This window comes from Musca domestica, unplaced genomic scaffold (assembly GCF_030504385.1).
Source record: "Musca domestica strain aabys unplaced genomic scaffold, Musca_domestica.polishedcontigs.V.1.1 58, whole genome shotgun sequence".
NCBI lineage: Eukaryota > Metazoa > Arthropoda > Insecta > Diptera > Muscidae > Musca > Musca domestica.
In genome coordinates, this window is record NW_026712360.1 from 4,143,309 (window position 1) to 4,168,053 (window position 24,745).

The 24,745-nt window shown below is 30.7% G+C and overlaps 1 protein-coding gene across 1 annotated transcript in view; it reads left to right on the forward strand.

The window, feature by feature from the left end:
• Positions 1-24,745, forward strand: part of LOC101888200 (uncharacterized) — a 230,673-nt gene that overhangs the window by 30,319 nt on the left and 175,609 nt on the right. Inside the window, exon 2 of the mRNA XM_059128965.1 lies at positions 15,704-15,731. The gene's annotated coding sequence lies outside the window, so the exon portion shown is untranslated. The remainder of the gene's footprint in view (positions 1-15,703; positions 15,732-24,745) is intronic.

Sequence of the window (24,745 nt, forward strand, 5' to 3'; positions counted from 1 at the left end):
TTGAAGTCACTTATTTTAACAATTATACGCTCTCAGGTCCATTAGACAGTAGGAAAATAGTAGTAGAATAGAATAACTAGAGTGGTGACAATCTTGTTCTTGGTCCAGTTCATCAGGTCCTAAACGTATGAGTGATTTCATAAATTGCATATATTTCATATCATTCACACGCAGAGGAACTCTAAGAATAACCAACCATCCCAAAAAATTGACTTTGAAAAATAATCCAAAATTCCCAAATTTCACAAATAAATCATACGCCAATCATATATTTGCCCACGTCAAAATAATCACATAAATCATACGCTACCCATCTTTTAATAATCATACGACAACCAGAACCTTCAAAAATTTAAAAAAAACACTGAAATTAAATTACAAAAATTCCCATAAATTCTAGTACTCCCAATTTATTCCACAATCCATTATCAATAAAAAAGGACCTCAAACTTACCAATTTTGAATTATTTTCCCAAAAAAAATATTTCGAAGAGGTAGATAATTGCAGTAAAATCGATTTTATACAGATATTTAAAATTCAAAGATTGAAAAAAATATAAGAAAAAATAATAATACGCCCTAAGGCGCATTCTCAAATAAGCCAGGTAAATCATACGCCACACAGCCTTCTCCATAAAAAAATATTAATAATAATCATACGCCACCATAAACCTTCAAATTGATCATAAAAATCTACTTCCAAGATATCCTTTGAAGTCCATCCACCCTAAATATATGACATGACAAGATTGTCTTTTATTTTAGAATTTCAAAAATTCCAAGCTATTTCTTTTGTCTCCACTGCCGAAGCAATAGGTCTGTCTAGCGGTATATAAAATTGAAAATATAAACATTTCAATTACCAAAAATAGTAATCACACGCACTATGTCATGATACCAAAAAATATCATAAATCATACGCTACCTAGTCAATGGCGTGTCCCCAGTGAAATGCATAACTCATACGCCACACATCACCATAATATTAATAATAATCATACGCCATCCTCTTTCAAATCGAAAATTCTCCATATAAACTATTAAAAATATCATGAAAAATTCCCAGCATCCCCTTCAATTACTTTTCCATCCATCATCCCTCGAATAAATGACATCAAAACTTGCCTTCAATTTCAGAAATTTATTCCAAACAAATACGTCCATTGTTTGTTTTTGCTGTCACATCTACACACTTAAAATTTGCATTGCCAGAACCCTATGCAATGTGTACACATCGAATTGAAAGTGTTATGTTTATTTATTACCATACAAAATGTTGAGATTTGTGAACACAGAACAAATGTGAAATTTGGCCACAAAGAAGCAAATAGTTTGTGAAATTTACATAAACAAAGTTTAAATGACAAAAGAGCTGAAAAATGATCTAGGAGGTATGATAAGAAATTAATGGACCCCCAGGAATACTTTTTCTTTAGAAAAAAGTTTTCTCAGGAACATGAGGATTTTTTTATATAGAAAAAAATTCCTCAGGTCCGAGAGGACAAAAAAACTTGCTTCAATGCCCAGATGAATGTTTTCTATAGAAAAACTTGCCTCAAGGACCTGAAGAGTGTCCTCAGGGATCTGAGGAATTTTTTTCTATAGAAAAAAGTGTCCTCAGGGACCTGAGGAATTTTTTTCTATAGAAAAAAGTGTCCTCAGGTACCTGAGGAATTTTTTTCTATAGAAAAAAGTGTCCTCAGGGACCTGAGGAATTTTTTTCTATAGAAAAAAGTGTCCTCAGGGACCTGAGGAATTTTTTTCTATAGAAAAAAGTGTCCTCAGGGACCTGAGGAATTTTTTTCTATAGAAAAAAGTGTCCTCAGGGACCTGAGGAATTTTTTTCTATAGAAAAAAATTCCTTCAGGTCCTTGAGGCAAGTTTTTCTATAGAAAACATTCATCTGGGCATTGAAGCAAGTTTTTTTGTCCTCTCGGACCTGAGGAATTTTTTTCTATATAAAAAAATCCTCATGTTCCTGAGAAAACTTTTTTCTAAAGAAAAAGTATTCCTGGGGGTCCATTAATTTCTTATCATACCTCCTAGATCATTTTTCAGCTCTTTTGTCATTTAAACTTTGTTTATGTAAATTTCACAAACTATTTGCTTCTTTGTGGCCAAATTTCACATTTGTTCTGTGTTCACAAATCTCAACATTTTGTATGGTAATAAATAAACATAACACTTTCAATTCGATGTGTACACATTGCATAGGGTTCTGGCAATGCAAATTTTAAGTGTGTAGATGTGACAGCAAAAACAAACAATGGACGTATTTGTTTGGAATAAATTTCTGAAATTGAAGGCAAGTTTTGATGTCATTTATTCGAGGGATGATGGATGGAAAAGTAATTGAAGGGGATGCTGGGAATTTTTCATGATATTTTTAATAGTTTATATGGAGAATTTTCGATTTGAAAGAGGATGGCGTATGATTATTATTAATATTATGGTGATGTGTGGCGTATGAGTTATGCATTTCACTGGGGACACGCCATTGACTAGGTAGCGTATGATTTATGATATTTTTTGGTATCATGACATAGTGCGTGTGATTACTATTTTTGGTAATTGAAATGTTTATATTTTCAATTTTATATACCGCTAGACAGACCTATTGCTTCGGCAGTGGAGACAAAAGAAATAGCTTGGAATTTTTGAAATTCTAAAATAAAAGACAATCTTGTCATGTCATATATTTAGGGTGGATGGACTTCAAAGGATATCTTGGAAGTAGATTTTTATGATCAATTTGAAGGTTTATGGTGGCGTATGATTATTATTAATATTTTTTTATGGAGAAGGCTGTGTGGCGTATGATTTACCTGGCTTATTTGAGAATGCGCCTTAGGGCGTATTATTATTTTTTCTTATATTTTTTTCAATCTTTGAATTTTAAATATCTGTATAAAATCGATTTTACTGCAATTATCTACCTCTTCGAAATATTTTTTTTGGGAAAATAATTCAAAATTGGTAAGTTTGAGGTCCTTTTTTATTGATAATGGATTGTGGAATAAATTGGGAGTACTAGAATTTATGGGAATTTTTGTAATTTAATTTCAGTGTTTTTTTTTAAATTTTTGAAGGTTCTGGTTGTCGTATGATTATTAAAAGATGGGTAGCGTATGATTTATGTGATTATTTTGACGTGGGCAAATATATGATTGGCGTATGATTTATTTGTGAAATTTGGGAATTTTGGATTATTTTTCAAAGTCAATTTTTTGGGATGGTTGGTTATTCTTAGAGTTCCTCTGCGTGTGAATGATATGAAATATATGCAATTTATGAAATCACTCATACGTTTAGGACCTGATGAACTGGACCAAGAACAAGATTGTCACCACTCTAGTTATTCTATTCTACTACTATTTTCCTACTGTCTAATGGACCTGAGAGCGTATAATTGTTAAAATAAGTGACTTCAATGTTCAAATTTTTGTTTTATTTTTTATTTATTTATTTACTTATTTTTATTATTATTTTCTTTTTAAATATTATGTCGCTTTAGAATTGGAAAGCAGTTAAAATATTTGTTTGAAAAAAGAAAAATCGAAGTTTGAAAAGAGCATTATTTAATTAGGGAAAATTTTCGGTGATTTTTAAGGTTCAAGGTGGCGTATGATTGCTATTAATTGTATAAAAAGCGGTGGCGTATGATTTATGTGATTTATTTTCAAATGGACCATAGGACGTATGATTGTTATTACAAATTGTTGACATATTTTAATAATTTTTCAATTTTATATTCCCGCCATGCCCTTGACCTATGTTTCCATTACCACATACATGCGTATGCGTTTTGTCCCTAACAAAAACATCGTTTAAGCCAAGTTAATATGAGCACGCATTTGCTTGCCTACTTATACACACGTTTTGGCAAACACAACAACATTTGATGACAATTACATTATCATAATGTGTTCATGTGTGGCATACGCACACATACACTCGCTCACATAGCTAAACATAACCGCATACATAAATAAATACGTATATGTACACATGTGACTGACTACAATTTAACGCTATGTGTAGGAATAAAAAAAAATGGAAAATAAAATAAAAGAATACTCCAGAGTTTTGTTGTCACCATGATACGATAAAAAAAACGTGCCCACACAGGCAAAACAATAAAAATTATTGGCTAAGGCTGACAAAGGCAAAATTCGGTCCTAGGAAATATTTGGGAGGATACTTGACAAAGTACTCAGCAAAAATTAATGTTCGTATTATAGATGGTCCTTGAAAACATATTCTTCAAAAATATCATTGAAAAAATATTCTTAAAAATTTACATTTATATCCTAAATAGTCCTTGCATAAATATTTCTATCCTAGCTGGTCCTTGAAAACATTCCTTGAAAATTAAGGTTATTATTCTGGATGGTCCTGGAATGAATGTTCCGATCCTTGATGGTCCTTAAATAAATATCCATCAATTATCATCGATGATATGGTCCTTATATGAACATATCTATCCTTGATGGATCTTGAAAATTTTTTTTAAAATTCATGTTTATATCCTCGCTGGTTTTTTTGTAAATTGTTCTTTTCTATATGGTCCTTAAAAATATGTAAAAAAATCAACGTCCTTATCCTGCATGGTCCTTGCATAAATATTACAATAAATATTACAATGATCCTCCTAAAAATATTCTTAAAAAATTTAAGTCCTTGTCCGAAAATCCTTGAATGAATATTCCAATTCTGGATTATCCTTGAAAACATCGACGTTTATGTCCTGTATGGTCCTCAAAAGAATAATACTATCTTGAAGGGCCCTTGAAAAAATATTCTTATAAAAATAGCTTGGGTAATCCTTGAAGATATATTCCCAATCTATATGATCCTTTAAAAATGTTAAAAAATTCACGTATATATCCTCTATGGTTTTTGAATTAAATTTTTCCTTTTTATAGGGTCCTTTAAAGAAAAAATTATAAAACCGACTACTATATCCCGTATGATCATTGAATATATTGTTCAATCCTGGATGGTCCTTCTAAAAATATTCCTAAAAAAATCATGATTTTGTCCTGGAAAATCCTTGAATAAATATTCCTATCCTGTATCATCCTTGAAAAATATATACTTCATGAATCGACGTTTATGTCCCCAAATGAATATTAACATCTTAAATGGGTTCTTAAAAAAATATTCTTTAAAAAAATAACCAGGGTGGTCCTTGAAGAAATTTTCCTATTCTCTATGATTTTTTCTTTGGAAAAAAAAATAAGATTTATGTACTGGATGGACCTTAAATAGTTATTCCTATCCCGGATAGTTTTTTCAAAAAATTTCCTTTGACAATTAATGTTTATATCCTGGATGGTTCTTGAACCAGATCCTTTTTTGAATGGAAATCCACGATTATGACCTGGATGAAATTTGATTAAAAATTCCTTATCTGGATAGTTCTTGAAAAATATTCTTCAGATATTATGGTTGATATCCTGAAAGGTCCCTGAATCGTCCTTGAAAACATATTCTTTAAAAATCAAAGTTTTCGAGCTGGAGGGTCCTTAATTGGATATCCCTAACTTAAAAGGTCCTTGAAAAATATTCTTAAAAAAATAACCTGGGTATTATCCTTGGAAAAATATTATCCAGAAATGAATGTTAAAAAAAAATTGGGGTCTATATCCTAGATGGTCCTTAAGTAATTACTCCCTTAAAAAAGGCAATCTTAAAAAAATAATATTTATATCCTGGATGGTCCTTGACTAGATATCTCTTTTCTGAATGGAAAATTCTCGTTTATGCCCTGGATGGACTTTGATTAAATATTTCTAATCGGGATGATTTTTGAAAAATATTCTTGAGATCTTATAATTTATATCCTGGAGGGTCTCTAAATCGTCCTTGAAAACATACTCTTCAAATATCAGAGTTTTTGATCCGGATGGCCCTTAAATGGATATCCCTAACTTGAAGGGTCCTTGAAAAAATATTCTTACGAAAATTAACCTAGGCAGTCCTTAAAGCAATATTCCTGCTCTGTATGATCCTTGAAAAAATATTATCCTAAAATTGATATTTTTTTAAAAATTTAGGGTTACATCCTGGATGGACCTTAAATAATTATTCCTATCCTGGATAGTCCTTCGCAAAGATATTCCTTAACAACTATTGTTTATATCCTTGAATATATATTCCTTTTCTGAATGGAAAATCAACTTTATTGTCCTGGAAGGTTTTTGATTAAATATTCCTAATCTGGATGGTTCTTGAAAAATTATGGCTTATATCCTGGATCGTCATTAAAAATATATTCTTAAAAAATGGATGGATGGATGGAGCTTTAATGAATATCCCTATATTGATGGGTCCCTGAAAAGAATTCATAAAAGATTGAAGATTAAATCCAGGATTGTCCTGGCAAAAAAATATTCCTCCCCTGGATATTCTCGAAAAACTGTAATTAAATTTTTATTCTTTGAAGAAATATTCTTCTCCTGGAGGGTCCTTGAATAAATATTTAATTACAGTTTCTTAAGAATATCCAGGATAGGAATATTTTTTTTCAAGGACAATTCAGGATATAATCTTTAATTTTTTTGGAATCCTTTTAAAAATCTTCCAAGATGGGGACATTCATGTAAGGACCACCCAGGATATTAACTTTGATTTTTCAACAATATGTTTTCCAGGACGATCAAGGATGGGAAATTTTATTCAAGGACCTGCAGGATATAAGCCAAAATTTTGGAATATATAATCAAAAACCATCCAGGAGAACAAAGGACCTTCCAGAATATAAACAATAATTGTTAAGGAATATCTTTGCGAAGGACTATCCAGGATAGAAATATTTTTTTAGGTCCATCCAGGATACAAAAATTAATTTTTAAAGAAATATTTTTTGAAGGATTATTTTTTTAAACTTAATTTTTAACATTTTTTAATAAAATTTTGATATTCCTTGAAGTTCCTTGAATACATATTCATATCCTGGATGGCACCTGAAAGAAATTCTTAACAAATGACGTGATATTCATATCCTTTTCAATGTTTATATCCTGGATGATTCCTAAATAAGTGTCGAATCGTTCCACCCCAATATTTATTGCCTCATATTAATTTGTTTTTTTTTTCTCTTTTTCATGTTGCCCCCTCAAGTGCTTACATAAATAACATCAATATAATTGAAAATCAAATAATGATGCCATATTATGAACACATAACGATAAATTTTCTTTCATAACAGTAGCAGCAGCAACAATAACACAACAAAAAAAATAATCGCTTTAGAACCACCATCCTCCAATAAAATTTTAATGTATGTGTTTTGGAGAATTTGTCACGCAAGATACATTATTGCTGCTAAGTGTTACGTGTGATAGCCAAACAAAAAGGACATTTTATGACAAAAGGAAAATATCCCATAATTGTAATACCAATAAGTCATTTTTAAGGGGGGTAGTAATTTTTAGGTAATTTTCCAATATTAATAATCAATAAATATAAATTTTATATTAGGAGCTGATTTTATAGAAGCAAAAGAGGTAAAAAATTTAATTTGGTAATTTTATTATTTTTTGAAGCAAAAAAGGATCATTAAAACGGATTTCAAAAATCAGAGATCTGAGGAATTTTTTTATAGAAAAAAGTGTCTTGGGGGACCTGAGGAATTTTTTCAATAGAAAAAATTCGTCTCATTGGCCAGAGGAAATTGTCTCAGTGGCCCAGAAAAAACTTGCCTCATTGGCCTGAGGAATTTTTTTCTATAGAAAAAACTTGCCTCAGTGACCTGAGGAATTTTTTTCTGTAGAAAAAACTTGCCTCAGTGACCTGAGGAATTTTTTTCTATAGAAAAAACTTGCCTCAGTGACCTGAGGAATTTTTTTCTATAGAAAAAAACTTGCCTCAGTGGCCTGAGGAATTTTTTTCTATAGAAAAAAACTTGCCTCAATGGCCTGAGGAATTTTTTTCTATAGAAAAAAACTTGCCTCAGTGGCCTGAGGAATTTTTTTCTATAGAAAAAACTTGCCTCAGTGGCCTGAGGAATTTTTTTCTATAGAAAAAACTTGCCTCAGTGGCCTGAGGAATTTTTTTCTATAGAAAAAACTTGCCTCAATGGCCTGAGGAATTTTTTCTTTAGAAAAAACTTGCCTCAATGGCCTGAGGAATTTTTTTCTATAGAAAAACTTGCCTCAGTGGCCTGAGGAATTTTCTTCTATAGACAAAAATTGCCTCAGTGGCGTGAGGATTTTTTTTCTATAGAAAAAACTTGCCTCAGTGGCCTGAGGATTTTTTTCTATAGAATAAACTTGCCTCAGTGGCCTGAGGAATTTTTTTCTATAGAAAAAACTTGCCTCAGTGGGCTGAGGAATTTTTTTCTATAGAAAAAACTTGCCTCAGTGGCCTCAGGAATTTTTTTCTATAGAAAAAACTTGCCTCAATGGCTTGAGGAATTTTTTCTTTAGAAAAAACTTGCCTCAGTGGCCTGAGGAATTTTTTTTTCTATGGAAAAAACTTGCCTCAGTGGCCTGAGGAATTTTTTTCTATAGAAAAAACTTGCTTTAGTGGCCTGAGGAATTTTTTCTATAGAAAAAACTTGCCTCAGTGGCCTGAGGAATTTTTTTCTATAGAAAAAACTTGTGAATTTTTTTCTATGGAAAAAATATTTTTTGAAGGAAAAAAGGATCATTAAAAACGGATTTCAAAAATCAGAGATCTGAGGATTTTTTTTATAGAAAAAAGTGTCTTGGGGGACCTGAGGAATTTTTTCAATAGAAAAAATTTGTCTCATTGGCCAGAGGAAATTGTCTCAGTGGCCCAGAAAAAACTTGCCTCATTGGCCTGAGGAATTTTTTTCTATAGAAAAAATTTGCCTCAGTGACCTGAGGAATTTTTTTCTATAGAAAAAACTTGCCTCAGTGGCCTAAGGAATTTTTTTCTATAGAAAAAACTTGCCTCAGTGGCCTGAGGAATTTTTTTCTATAGAAAAAACTTGCCTCAGTGGCCTGAGGAATTTTTTCTATAGAAAAAACTTGCCTCATTGGCCTGAGGAATTGTTTTCTATAGAAAAAACTTGCCTCAGTGGCCTGAGGAATTTTTTTCTATAGAAAAAACTTGCCTCAGTGGCCTGAGGAATTTTTTTCTATAGAAAAAACTTGCCTCAGTGGCCTGAGGAATTTTTTTCTATAGAAAAAACTTGCCTCAGTGGCCTGAGGAATTTTTTTCTATAGAAAAAACTTGCCTCAGTGGCCTGAGGAATTTTTTTCTATAGAAAAAACTTGCCTCAGTGGCCTGAGGAATTTTTTTCTATAGAAAAAACTTGCCTCAGCGACCTGAGGAATTTTTTTCTATAGAAAAAACTTGCCTCAGTGACCCGAAGAATTTTTTTCTATAGAAAAACTTGCCTCAGTGACCCGAGGAATTTTTTTTCTATAGAAAAAACTTGCCGTGACCCGAGGAATTTTTTTCTATAGAAAAAACTTGCCTCAGTGACTCGAGGAATTTTTTTCTATAGAAAAAACTTGCCTCAGTGACCCGAGGAATTTTTTTCTATAGAAAAAACTTGCCTCAGTGAAGCGAGGAATTTTTTTCTATAGAAAAAACTTGCCTCAGTGAACCGAGGATTTTTTTTCTATAGAAAAAACTTGCCTCAGTGACCCGAGGAAATTTTTTCTATAGAAAAAACTTGCCTCAGTGGCCTGAGGAATTTTTTTCTATAGAAAAAACTTGCCTCAGTGGCCTGAGGAATTTTTTTCTATAGAAAAAACTTGCCTCAGTGGCCTGAGGAATTTTTTCTATAGAAAAAACATGCCTCATTGACCTGAGGAATTTTTTTTTTATTGAAAAAACTTGCCTCAGTGACCTGAGGAATTTTTTTCTATAGAAATTTTTTTCCAATGGAAAAAAAGCCTCAGGCCCCTTAGGCAAAAAAGTGTCATGTGACGTATGATTAATATTAATGTATGTGTCCCATTTGGCGTATAATTATTGTTTTTGATATTTAATTTATATATATATACTATTCAATTAGCATGCAAATCGAACTACATTTAAATCAACTTAAATAAAAACTTTAGTTGGTTAATAACAAATTATAACTGGGGTTTAATAATAACTTTAACTTATTTGTTTAACAAATAACAAATTTGCCACCGACGGCCCATTAAAATGTGTTTTTTGCTCTCGGTGATTAATATAAACGAATTTGCGTAAATGTTATTAATTATTTAACATTCACAATATTTCCATGGAGTGGAGAGGGGGAGGGAAACGGCAACAACAACAAGAAGATGGGGAAAAAAAGAAATAAGGTATTCATGGCATTTTTATGGTGATTTATGAGGCAGAGAAAACAAAAGGTCCTTTTTTTTTTTTTTGGTGGGAGGAATCGTTGCTGTGGAGCATTTGAGATGCCTTCCTAAGAATTGTTTTTATTTTTGGCAAATTTATTGATAGATAACTTGAGTTACTAGACATGGTATTTGGTTTACTTGGCAATAATTCTCTTTCAGATTGCTTTTCTGAGAAAAAAAAGTCCTTGTAGTCTCCCATATTATACTTAAGGATCTTTTTTGTTTACTTTGTAGAATTTGTTTTTCCATTTTAAAATATCTTTCTATTTTTGCCGGACCATTTTGAAAATCACCATCACTCATGGCTCCTCACAATTCTCCAATTGCCAAGGATCATAAATCTTCTTCCATATGCAAATATGACCGCTGTCTACACGGCCATTACTTGAAATGGCCAAATGACCTTTGGTGCTCACCAGAAAAACCAAAAAACGAATCATCCAGCTCTCGCTGACTAGAAATGATGGATGATTTCATATTTTTATTTGTTCTTCATTTTCGGGTTTTTGCCTATTTTTGGCATTTCCAGAATACCAGGCAAATAAAATTCTTTTTTATGATGATGTCGACAAAACTCCAAAAACTTTCCATTTTCAAATGAAACAACAATAAACTTCAATGGAATAGTTGTTGTAGTTGTTAGTTAGCCAGTGTTAAATAAATTCACCATAAAAATTTATAATTGAATTTGTGGCCAGCCACAGACAAACACACATGAAGTGTTAACCAATTCTAATTTGAGTGGAGATCGTGGAAAGCAGGGGAGGGGAATTAAAATGAAGTTGCAAGAGTTTAGAGTAAATGTTTGACTGGGTTTAAACAAATGTAAATATTCATGACACAACATGTTGTAATGTAACAACTACATTTATGATAAATGTAGACTGAATTTCAAAAGGAGGTATGATAAGGTGGGGAAATTATTCTTAAGTAAAAAATACACTCGGGGAGTGTAATACCTAAAAACACTCTTTCATATAGAATAAAGTGTTTTAGATTTTTTCTATAGAACAATTCCTCAGGCCACTGGGGTAAGTTTTTTCTATAGAAAAAAATTCCTCAGGTCCCTGAGGACACTTTTTTCTATAGAAAAGAAAATCCCCAGGTCCTTGAGGACACTTTTTTCTATAGAAAAAAATTCCTCAGGTCCCTGAGGACACTTTTTTCTATAGAAAAAAATTCCTCAGGTCCCTGAGGACACTTTTTTCTATAGAAAAAAATTCCTCAGGTCCCTGAGGACACTTTTTTCTATAGAAAAAAATTCCTCAGGTCCCTGAGGACACTTTTTTCTATAGAAAAAAATTCCTCAGGTCCCTGAGGACACTTTTTTCTATAGAAAAAAATTCCTCAGGTCCCTGAGGACACTTTTTTCTATAGAAAAAAATTCCTCAGGTCCCTGAGGACACTTTTTTCTATAGAAAAAAATTCCTCAGGTCCCTGAGGACACTTTTTTCTATAGAAAAAAATTCCTCAGGTCCCTGAGGACACTTTTTTCTATAGAAAAAAATTCCTCAGGTCCCTGAGGACACTTTTTTCTATAGAAAAAAATTCCTCAGGTCCCTGAGGAAACTTTTTTCTACAGAAAAAAATTCTTCAGGCCCCTGGGGACACTTTTTTATATAGAAAAAAAAATTCCTCCGGCCACTGAGGCAAGTTTTTTCTATAGAAAAAAGTTCCTCCGGCCACTGAGGCAAGTTTTTTCTATAGAAAAAAATTCCTCCGGCCACTGAGGCAAGTTTTTTCTATAGAAAAAAAAATCCTCAGGCCACTGAGGTAAGTTTTTTCTATAGAAAAAAATTCCTCAGGCCACTGAGGTAAGTTTTTTCTATAGAAAAAAATTCCTCAGGCCACTGAGGTAAGTTTTTTCTACAGAAAAAAATTCCTCAGACCACTGAGGTAAGTTTTTTCTACAGAACAAAATTCCTCAGGCCACTGAGGTAAGTTTTTTCTACAGAAAAAATTCCTCAAGCCACTGAGGCAAGTTTTTTCTATAGAAAAAAATTCCTCAGGTCACTGAGGCAAGTTTTTTCTATAGAAAAAAATTCCTCAGTTCACTGAGGCAAGTTTTTTCTATAGAAAAAAATTCCTCAGTTCACTGAGGCAAGTTTTTTCTATAGAAAAAAATTCCTCAGGTCACTGAGGCAAGTTTTTTCTATAGAAAAAAATTCCTCAGGTCACTGAGGCAAGTTTTTTCTATAGAAAAAAATTCCTCAGGTCACTGAGGCAAGTTTTTTCTATAGAAAAAAATTCCTCAGGTCACTGAGGCAAGTTTTTTCTATAGAAAAAAATTCCTCAGGTCACTGAGGCAAGTTTTTTCTATAGAAAAAAATTCCTCAGGTCACTGAGGCAAGTTTTTTCTATAGAAAAAAATTCCTCAGTTCACTGAGGCAAGTTTTTTCTATAGAAAAAAATTCCTCAGGTCACTGAGGCAAGTTTTTTCTATAGAAAAAAATTCCTCAGGTCACTGAGGCAAGTTTTTTCTATAGAAAAAAATTCCTCAGTTAACTGAGGCAAGTTTTTTCTATAGAAAAAAAATCCTCAGCTCTCTGAGGGCACTGTTTTCTACAGAAAAAATTTCCTCAGGTCTCTGAGGGCACTGTTTTCTATAGAAACAAATTGTCCAGGTTTCTTGAGATAATTTTTTCTATACAAAAAAGTCCTCTGGTCCCTTGTGTTCATCTGACCTCTGTCTTTATGTCGTAAAATCAACAACCCGAAGATATTATAAAAAATCAACAATAAAAATGAATTCACTTTTCAATCAACGTTATTGTCCCGAATGTCACTGGCAAATATTTGTAGAAAGTTGCACAACAGCAACAACATCAGCATCATCATCATTGTTGTTCTTGATGTTGTTGCTATTTTTGATCACTTCAAACAACATTATTTCCATGATGTTGAAAAACGAAAAGCATCAGCTGGGTCTGCTTGCAGGGCAAAGGATTTTATTTTCAGCTATTGGGCACGCATATTTTGTTGGCAAGTGGAGGCGATGTCCCATATGCCATTACCAATACCAATGCAATGGTGAGGAAGACCCCTCCACATGGATGCTTGTGAATTGGCACAAAATGGAAGTGACTCTCAAAAGAAGGGATGAGGAGTAGGACGATGAAGTGAAACAAAATGAATTCTTCATGAAAAGAGAAAGTACACTCGAATGTCTTCCATATAAAAATTCGGAAAAAAACGGAATATGGTATAAGTAAAATATTGTATAATAACAATTCGAGTAATGTAGGAAAACAGCAGTATTTTTCCAAGTTTGTTTTTCCGTTTACATGATTTTCTTCTCTCGGTTTTTTTGCCAATTCATATTTGAGGTAGATTTTTCCGATACTCTTACCAGTGATTGCCATTGGCCACAACTGTGTTATTGCCCTCCAGCATTCCTTGGAATGCTTTTTTTGTTGTAACTTGTATGTTTTTTTTTTCTCGGAAAAAATTGTTCCATCTTAAGTTCTTAAAAATCATTGTTCGCGGAAAGCCTTTAAGCACTTCCATTATTATTTGCATGATATTCAATGTCATTCACATTTATTCTCATTTTTTTATTAATATGGATGTGTGAGGGGGATTGTTCGCAAGATTGGGGGTATTTTTTAAACAATTGGTATGAGACAATTTTGCTATAGAAAATATGTCATCAAGGACTGAGAAAATTTATTTTCTAAAGAAAAAACTTGCCCCAGTGGCCTGAGGAATCTTTTTTCCTATAGAAAAACTTCCCCCGGTGGCTTGAGGATTTTTTTCTACAATGTCGTGGATTTTTTAAATATTTTTTAAGGACCTGGATTTTTAAATAATTTTTTTTTCAAGGACAAGGACTGGATTTTTTAAAATAATATTTTCTCAAGGACTACAAGGACGTGGATTTTTAAAATAATATTTTCTCAAGGACTGCAAGGACGTGGATTTTTTAAATAATTCTTTTCTCAAGGACGCGGATTTTTTAAATAATTCTTTTCTCAAGGACGCGGATTTTTTAAATAATTCTTTTCTCAAGGACGCGGATTTTTTAAATAATTCTTTTGACAAGGACGCGGATTTTTTAAATAATTATTTTCTTAAAGACTACTAGGACGTTAATTTTTTAAATAATTCTTTTCTCAAAGACGTGGATTGCTTAAATAATTCTTTTCTCAAAGACGTGGATTGTTTAAATAAGTCTTTTTTCTCAATGACTATAAGGACTTGGATTTTTTAAATAATATTTTTTCAAGGACGTTTATTTTTAAAATAATATTATCTCAAGGACTACAAGGACATGGATTTTTGAAATAATATTGTCTCAAGGACTTCAATGACGTGATTTTTTAAAAAAATATTTTCTCAAGGACTACTAGGACATGGATTTTTGAAATAATATTTTCTCAAGGACTTCAATGACGTGATTTTTTAAAAAAATATTTTCTCAAGGACTACAAGGACGAGTATTTTTTAAAAATATTTTCTCAAGGACTACAAGGACGTGGGTTTTTTAAATTGTGTTTTCTCAAGGACTATAAGGACGTGGGTTTTTAAAATAATATTTTATCAAGGACTACAAGGACGTGGATTTTTTAAATAATTTTTTTCTCAAGGACTACAAGGACATGGATTTTTAAAATAATATTTTCTCAAGGACTACAAGGACATGGATTTTTAAAATGATATTTTCTCAAGGACAACAAGGACGTGGATTTTTAAAATAATTTTTTCTCAAGGACTACAAGGACGTGAATTTTTAAATTAATATTTTCTCAAGGACTACAAGGACGTGGATTTTTAATATAATATTTTCTCAAGGACTACAAGGACGTGGATTTTTAAAATAATATTTTCTCAAGGACTACAAGGACATGGATTTTTAAAATAATATTTTCTCAAGGACTACAAGGACATGGATTTTTAAAATGATATTTTCTCAAGGACAACAAGGACGTGGATTTTTAAAATAATTTTTTCTCAAGGACTACAAGGACGTGAATTTTTAAATTAATATTTTCTCAAGGACTACAAGGACGTGGATTTTTAATATAATATTTTCTCAAGGACTACAAGGACGTGGATTTTTAAAATAATATTTTCTCAAGGACTACAAGGACGTGGATTTTTAAAATAATATTTTCTCAAGGACTACAAGGACGTGGATTTTTAAAATAATATTTTCTCAAGGACTACAAGGACGTGGATTTTTAAAATAATATTTTCTCAAGGACTACTACGACGTGGATTTTAAATCAATAAATTTTCAGGGATATCAAGAATAAATTTTAAATGAAATATTTTCCAAGGACCTCTAGGGCCTCAATAGTGAATTTTTATTATATTTTTTTTAAATAAAATTAAAACTTTTTTTTTTTATCATATTTTTAATAAAATTTCCCTTATCATTCCAGGTCCCCAGCAAACTCCAAAAAATTTAAGGTAAATTTAATGTTCAAATATTTTTTTCTTTTTAAATCACTTTTTACCCATTCCACAAAAAAAAGAAAAAAATACAAATGTTGCATTTTCCCATAAAACTCTCGTGGGCACTTATCAAACATTAAATATTTAGTAATATTTTACGACAGTGTTTAGCTGCTTTCATTGAAAATGTTAAAAAAATGAAACGAATTTTTCGGTGTTGTTTTGGTGGGTGGTCAAGACATTTGGTAATTCAAAGGACCTTTGCTTGGGGAAAGGAGGGCTGGTTTTCGTAAAGGAAATGCTTTTCTTGGGTAATAGCCACCCACAACCAAAAGAAAAAAAAACGAAAAATATTTTCAACTTGGGTGGTGGTTAGTAGAAGGTCCTTTTTTAAGAATTTCCGTTTTGTGTTTGAGATTTGAATACGTCGTCGTTGATTTGTTGTGTTCCACGGAGAATTGCCAAGGCTTTTACTTACTCATTTTCCTGCTATGCTGCCACTCACTGACTGATGTCTCTTAATGTTGATTATTTATGTCCTTTTATTATGGTACGAAAAAAAAATAAATGGGGAGGGGTTGGGGGGTTGTAAAAAGTCGCAGGAGACAAATGACGAGGTGTTTAAAATAGCGTTGAGAGAAAAACTGGAAACGAATCCTGTCAAAGATTATGTAGCATCTGTGACAAATGTATTTCGTGTAAATGTCTCGTTACAAATATTATATTTCATGCATGTCCTTGCTAAAGTCCTTTGAATAAATTTTTATGCAGACAAAAAAAAAATACAAGGAAAAAAGCTAATATCTGTTAAGAAATCATTTGGCATCCATTTGACTTCTGACAGCGTTTAAAGGTAATGACAAACGTGTTGCAGATGGAATTTGAGACAAGAGAGGGGAGAGAGCAAGGAGATAAAGAAGAAAAATTCAGCAAAGAACTGGAAAATAGTAAATAGCAACCATGGGAATAGAATTTTTTATTTCTCCTTAATGGTGAGGCTTTTTAGGTCCATCTCTCATAGAAGATTATTTTAAGTTCTTCCAGGGACACAACTTTATAGCAGGGCTCCGGAACGAGCTGCTTGTGAGAAAATGAAGAGAAGAGAGGACGTGGATTTTTAAAATAATATTTTCTCAAGGATGTCGATTTTTTAAATAATATTTTCTCAAGGACTACAGGGACGTGGATTTTTAAAATATTTTTTTTACAAGGACTACAAAGACGTGGATTTTTTAATTTTTTTTCGAGGACTATAAGGACAAGGATTTTTTAAATATTTTTTCAAGAACTAAAAGGACGTTGATTTTTTAAATATTTTTTTTTCAAGGACGTGATTTTTTTAATATTTTTTTTTACAAGGACGTGGATTTTTTAAATATTTTTTTTACAAGGATTACAAGGATATGGATGTTCTAAATTTTTTTTCAAGGAATTACAAGGACCTGGATTTTCTACTTTTTTTTAAGGAATACAAGGACGTGGATTTTTTAATTATTTTTTATAGAATACAAGGACGTGGATTTTCTAAATATTTTTTTTTTCAAGGACTACAAGGTCGTGGATTTTCTAAATATTTTTTTTTTCAAGGACTACAAGGACCTGGATTTTCTAAATATTTTCTTTCAAGGACTACAAGGACGTGGATTTTCTAAATATTTTTTTTCAAAGACTACAAGGACGTGGATTTTCTAAATATTTTCTTTCAAGGACTACAAGGACGTGGATTTTCTAAATATTTTCTTTTTCAAGAACTACAACGACGTGGATTTTCTAAATATTTTTTTTTCAAGGACTACAAGGACCTGGATTTTCTAAATATTTTCTTTCAAGGACTACAAGGACGTGGATTTTCTAAATATTTTCTTTCAAGGACTACAAGGACGTGGATTTTCTAAATAATTTCTTTCAAGGACTACAAGGACGTGGATTTTCTAAATATTTTCTTTCAACGACTACAAGGACGTGGATTTTCTAAATATTTTCTTTCAACGACTACAAGGACGTGGATTTTTTAAATATTTTTTTTTCAAGGAATAAAAGGACGTGGATTTTCTAAATATTTTCTTTCAACGACTACAAGGACGTGGATTTTTTAAATATTTTTTTTTCAAGGACGTGGATTTTTTAAATATTTTTTTTTCAAGGACGTGGATTTTTTAAATATTTTTTTTCCAAGGAATACAAGGACGTGGATTTTTTAAATATTTTTTTTCCAAGGAATACAAGGACGTGGATTTTTTAATTATTTTTTTTAAGGAATACAATGACGTGGATTTTTTAAATATATTTTTTTAGGGAATACAGGGACATGGATTTTTTAAATATTTTTTTCAAGGAATACAAGGACGTGGATTTTTTAAAAATATTTTTTTAAGGAATACAAGGACATGGATTTTCTAAATATTTTTTTTTTCAAGGACTACAAGGACGTGGATTTTCTAAATATTTTTTTTTTTCAAGGACTACAAGGACCTGGATTTTCTAAATATTTTCTTTCAAGGACTACAAGGACGTGGATTTTCTAAATATTTTCTTTCAAGGACTACAAGGACCTGGATTTTCTAAATATTTTCTTTCAAGGACTACAAGGACGTGGATTTTCTAAATATTTTCTTTTTCAAGAACTACAACGACGTAGATTTTCTAAATATTTTTTTTCAAGGACTACAAGGACGTGGATTTTCTAAATATTTTCTTTCAACGACTACAAGGACGTGGATTTTTTAAATATTTTTTTTTCAAGGAATAAAAGGACGTGGATTTTCTAAATATTTTCTTTCAACGACTACAAGGACGTGGATTTTTTAAATATTTTTTTTCAAGGACGTGGATTTTTTAAATATTTTTTTTTTTTCAAGGACGTGGATTTTTTAAATATTTTTTTTCCAAGGAATACAAGGACGTGGATTTTTTAATTATTTTTTTTTAAGGAATACAATGACGTGGATTTTTTAAATATATTTTTTTAGGGAATACAGGGACATGGATTTTTTAAATATTTTTTTTCAAGGAATACAAGGACGTGGATTTTTTAATTATTTTTTTTAAGGAATACAATGACGTGGATTTTTTAAATATATTTTTTTAGGGAATACAGGGACATGGATTTTTTAAATATTTTTTTTCAAGGAATACAAGGACGTGGATTTTTTAAAAATATTTTTTTAAGGAATACAATGACATGGATTTTTTAAATATTTTTTTTTCAAGGAATACAAGGACGTGGATTTTTTTAAATATTTTTTTTTCAATGAATACAAGGACGTGGATTTTTTAAATATTTTTTTTCAAGGAATACAAGGACGTGGATTTTTTAAATATTTTTTTTCAAGGAATACAAGGACGTGGATTTTTTAAATATTTTTTTTTTTCAAGGATACAAGGACGTGGATTTTTTAAATAATTTTTTTTTCAAGGAATACAAGAACGTAAATTTTTTAAATACTTTTTTTTTCAAGGAGTACAAGGTCGTGGATTTTTTAAATACTTTTTTTTTCAAGGAGTACAAGGTCGTGGATTTTTTAAATATTTTTTTTTCAAGGACGTGGATTTTTTAAATATTTTTTTTTTCAAGGACGTGGATTTTTTAGATGTTCTTTTTCAAGGACGTGGATTTTTTAGATGTTCTTTTTCAAGGACGTGGATTTTTTAAATATTTTTTTCAAAAACGTGGAATATTTAAATATTTATTTTTTCAAAAACGTGGAATATTTAAATATTTATTTTTTCAAGGACGTGGATTTTTTAAATATTTTTTTCAAAGACGTGGAATATTTAAATATTTATTTTTTCAATGACGTGGATTTTTTAAATATTTTTTTTAAGGACGTGGATTTTTTAAATATTTTTTTTCAAGGACGTGGATTTTTTAAATATTTTTTTTTCAAGGACGTGGATTTTTTAAATATTTTTTTTTCAGGGACGTGGATTTTTTAAATATTTTTTTTCAGGGACGTGGATTTTTTAAATATATTTTTTTCAGGGACGTGGATTTTTTAAATATTTTTTTCAGGGACGTGGATTTTTTAAATATTTTTTGTCAAGGACGATTTTTTATATATGTTTTTTAAGGACGTGGATTTTTTAATTTTTTTTTTTCAAGAACGTGGATTTTTTAATTTTTTTTTCAAGAACGTGGATTTTTTAAATATTTATTTTTTCAAGGACGTGGATTTTTTTTCAAGGACTTGGATTTTTTAAATATTTTTTTCAAGGACTTGGATTTTTTAAATATTTTTTTCAAGGACTTGGATTTTTTAAATATTTTTTTCAAGAACTTGGATTTTTTAAATATTTTTTTCAAGGACGTGGATTTTTTGAATATAGAAGTAAGAACAACACATATAAAACAAGCGATCTCTGCCGCAGTCTGAGCTGTTGATGATTTTATACACGATGATCATTGGGAGAGTGAGAGTTATTCTCCACTTCGTCGTTGATAGAGTTATTGCATATGTATGGGTTACATCTGCTTTAAAGTATTCCCTGGATTTGAGCTTAACGGAATTTCTTGTGTTGATTTATCGAATGGTTGCCTTTGTAAATAACTAAATTCATATGGAAATGTTGATCACAATTTAATTTTTTTTCTGGGAGAACTTAAGACTATATAGTTCTCTAAGTTGTATACATTTAAATATTTTATTCAAATATGTTCTCCCTTTAGTATTTTTCTTATATTCCTCTCCCAGAGTATTTTCCGGCAAATGGAGTCAATGACGTTATTGAGTTGCTGTTATTTGTTTGGTTTGCCATTTTGGCAATGTCCTGATTGCATTTCAAATCAATGGGTTTCTAAGTTATATTTCCTTGTGTTTGTTGTTGTTTTTTTCTCTATTTTCAAAAAAAAAAAAAAAAAACAACAACATAAAACCCTCACTCTACAACATCGTCTAGTGTATTATTCATTGACTGACGATTTGTTTGCCTGAATATGAAATGAAATTTGTCCCAATATTTTGTTGTCGTCCTGTTGACTGTCTGCTTGCCTGTTTTTCTGTCTGTCCGTGTGTTTGTTGATCTGGTTATTTGTTCAATATTTGTATTTTTGGAATTGTTGTTGTAGTATTTTTTGTGATTGTGCCATTTTTTCGTCTACCCATTTCTGTTGTTGTTCATTTTTTGGCTATCTCAACAACACATTTATGACTGTCAATCGCAGTCAACATTTCAACCGATAAATCCCGCATAGATGACAGCTTATATAAGTTTTATGGAATTTGAACTATGCATTTGTTGTTGGTGATGATTTTTTTGTTTTCGATTTTATTTATTTATGACATGATATACTACAACATAAATAAATGTGCACAAGGATACACCTATATATGTATCCTTTTCCTGGTATACTCAAAATTTACTCTAAAAAATCCTCACTTTTTTTCCTAAGAATGCATTTAAAATACATTTTAAAATATTGCAAAAAAATAAAATATTAAAAAAAATATCATTTCATATTTATGTAACAGTTCTACAAGGACCTTTGGATATAATGGTCATTTTTTTAGAAGTGGTTCTTCAATGACCTTTCAACTCTGTTTGGGTTTTGAAAAATATTTTCTAAGGACCTTCTCATAAATAAAGGTGGATTTTTAGAAAAAATTTCTTCGAGGGATTTTTGACCAATGTGGATTTTTAAAGAATAGGACATTTTGACCACCAATCTTGGTTTTTTTTAAATGTTTTTCATGGACATTTTGGCCAACGAATGTAGGGCCTAAATATTGAGCTTTTTCAAAAGGTTTTAGCGGTAGAAAATTTTTCAAAAAAATTTCATAAAAAATCCGTCAATTTTTCCATAAACACCTTGAATTTATTTCGAATCCATGATTTTAGTTCTTAAGAATTATGATTTTTTATCAAGATGTCCTTGAAAATTTTTTCCTAAAAAATCCAAGATATTTTTAACAAGATGTGCTAAAAAATCCTTGTAGCTCTTCCATTTTATGGGCAATAAAAATAATATTAAAAAACATTTCTTAAATATACAAATATTTTTTTTAAGAAATATTTGAAACCTTCCACAATTTTTGGTCAGGAAATATGAAAAATCATAAAAACTTCAAGATTAGGACTTGAGAGATTCTTGGAAAATTTTTTCAAATATATTCTAAAAAAACATGAATGTTTTTGCAAGTCCTTTAAACATTTTTTATAACATGATTTTTTGGAGAAGAAAGTCCTTGGAATTTCTTTTTTTTTTTTTAAAGACCACGATATTTTTGATTATTTTCTTATAAATATTTTTTTTTTGCAAAAAATGTCCGTTGAAACTTTTATTCGACGAAATTTTTCCTTGAATAAAAAGAATTTTAGTAAGGATGTCCTTTTAAATGTTCCTTAAAATACTCAACATTTTTGCCAGGATATCCTTAAAAAATCCATGATATTTTTCCAAGGATTGCATTCACTAAAAGAACAACAGGAATGTTTTCACAAATTTTTGGCAAGGACATCGTTGAAAAATATTATCCAAATATCCGTATTTTTTTTGCTCAAGATGTCCTTTAAATTTGGTTTTTGTTTTTTTTTTTTGATACCCTTCCATGATTTCTTTTTTGCAAAAATTCATATTTTTTGCCCGGAAATTCTTGGGGAAATATATTAGAAAATATTCGTTTTGTCCCAAGGATCTCATTGACATTTTCCCCTCAAAAATTTTGCTCAATATGTCCTTTAACATTATTTCTTGAAATTCATAATTATTTTCCAACAGAAGTCTGAATTGTTTTTTTTTTTTTTTTTGTAAGATAATCGTCGTAAGTATTTTTTAAAGTACACGATTTAAGGTCAGAATGTCCTTGATTTTTTTACTATTTTTTTTTTGAATCTGCTATATTTGTCCAGAATGTCCTTCAAAGCTGTTTCTTAATAAAATGCGTCCAAGGAATCCTTAAAAATCCTCAATTGTCACCCAGGCTGTCATTGAGAAAAAATAAAAAATCAGGATAATTGGAATGGAGATTCTGGAGATATTTTCCTAACAATTTCAAAAAATGTATGCCAGGATATTCTTACAAAAATATTCTCTAAAATCCATGAAAACCTACCTAAGAAAACTAACCTATGATCCTGAACATCCTCGAAAGTTTTAAAACTTTACATTTTTGCCAGAAACTGTCTAAATGTCGGAAAAAAAAATCCTTAAAAATCCGTGAAAAAAAAAATCCTTAAAAAGTTTTCCTGAAAATACCACAATTTTTTCCCAAGATATTCTTGATAAAAATTTACAATCCTCCCGCCACCCTCCATTAAAAGAGAAAAAAATCCATATTTTTTTACAGAACTTCTTAAGCCCTTTTTTTTAATTTTTCGTCTACACTTGGCCAAGATATCCCTGATATTTTATATTAATACGTTCACATTTTTCTGAATAAAAAAATCACAAATTTTCCAAGAAAATCAAAAGTTAATAATTGGTCAGGCTGCCTATTCAAAAAATGTCATAAAAAGTCCTGGACGGTCCTTGAAAGGTTTTCCAACTCACAATTTTTCCTAGGATGTTTTTGATAAAATTTACCCAAAAAATCCATAAAATTTTGAAAGAAAATCCTTAAAATCTACGATATGGAGTTCCACGATGTCATTAAACGTTTTTGTAAAACAACACTTATTGGTCAGGATATCCCTGATATTTTCTATTAAAATTAAAAATCAGAGATTTTCCAAGAAAATTAATAGAAATAGGTAATAATCGGTCAGGCTGTCCTTTAAAAAAAATGTCATAAAAATCCTGGAAAGGTTTCCGGAAATTTTCATAATTTTTCCCAGGATATTCGTGATTAAATATATCTTTTTCCCAAAGATCCACTATTTTTAGTTTGAAAATCCTTGAGAAGTTATCCCAAAATAACGCCATTTTCGTCAGGAATATCATAGAAGGCTTCTTTTTTTTTTAAAAACGATTTTTCTTTAGGGGGTCCTTGATAACCTTCATAATTCAAAATATATCCAAAAAATATTTTCAAAAATCCATGATTTTTTGCCTGGGAACCTATGAAAGTGTTCTCAAAAAATTGAAGAATTCAATTTTGGGAAAGACGATTCTTCTGAAAGAAATCCAAGATTATTGTTCAGGTGGTCTTTGAAAATGTTTCTTAAAAATGATATCTAAAATATTTATTTTTTCTGACAGACTTTCTAAAATATTTTGTCAAAAACTCCTCGATTTTTTATATCCGGAAGATATTTGAAAAATATTTTCAAAATTTCACAACTATTGGCAGTGTAGTTTTTCACAAATAGTTAATGAAATCCCAAGCATTTGGCCTGGAAGGCCTTTAAAGGATGCTTGATTTTTTGCATTTTTTTTCAAAAATATATTCTTGAAAAAATATTCGCACCTAGTTCGACCAACATAATAAGATGCACAAAATTGGACCAAATTAGAGACCTCAATCTGATTTTCGAATTTTGAGAAAAATCAGGAACTAATGGCATCTTTTATGGGAGGATTTAAATCACAATTCTGTTTTTCTCCTTTTTTTCATCTTTATTAAATCTTCTCCTTTATGCTGTCCTTTAATTGTGAAAAATACAAATTCTGAAATATCTCCAGGAAATCCAACGAAGCCCATAAACAACAACAGCGAAAAAAAAAAAAACATTCTTCATCTCTTAGAGATTTGTTGTTTCTCCTTTAGCTGTAGTTAATTATATGAACATAAGTACAATTTCCTAGATTAAAACGCCGGCAAAAAATAAAAACCAGCAACGTAAAATGACAAAAAGGAGCCAAAGGACCTGAAAACTCTTTGCAATGCCGCCGCAGTAAGACGAAAGCGAAAAAAAAATAAAGACAGCCTCAAAAACAGACATAAATAATTGAGGCAGGGATTTAATGCAACATTTTCCCTAAGGGGCATATTCACGACAACAACAAGAATAATAATAACAACAACAACTACAAAAAAAGAGTCAGGGAAAATACGAAGCTGTTTTCTAAAATTAAGGCAAATTAAACATTACACTTATCACAGCTACTGTAACTTTTTTATTTCGTAACAGCCCCCTGTGGCGCCCAAGCAGCC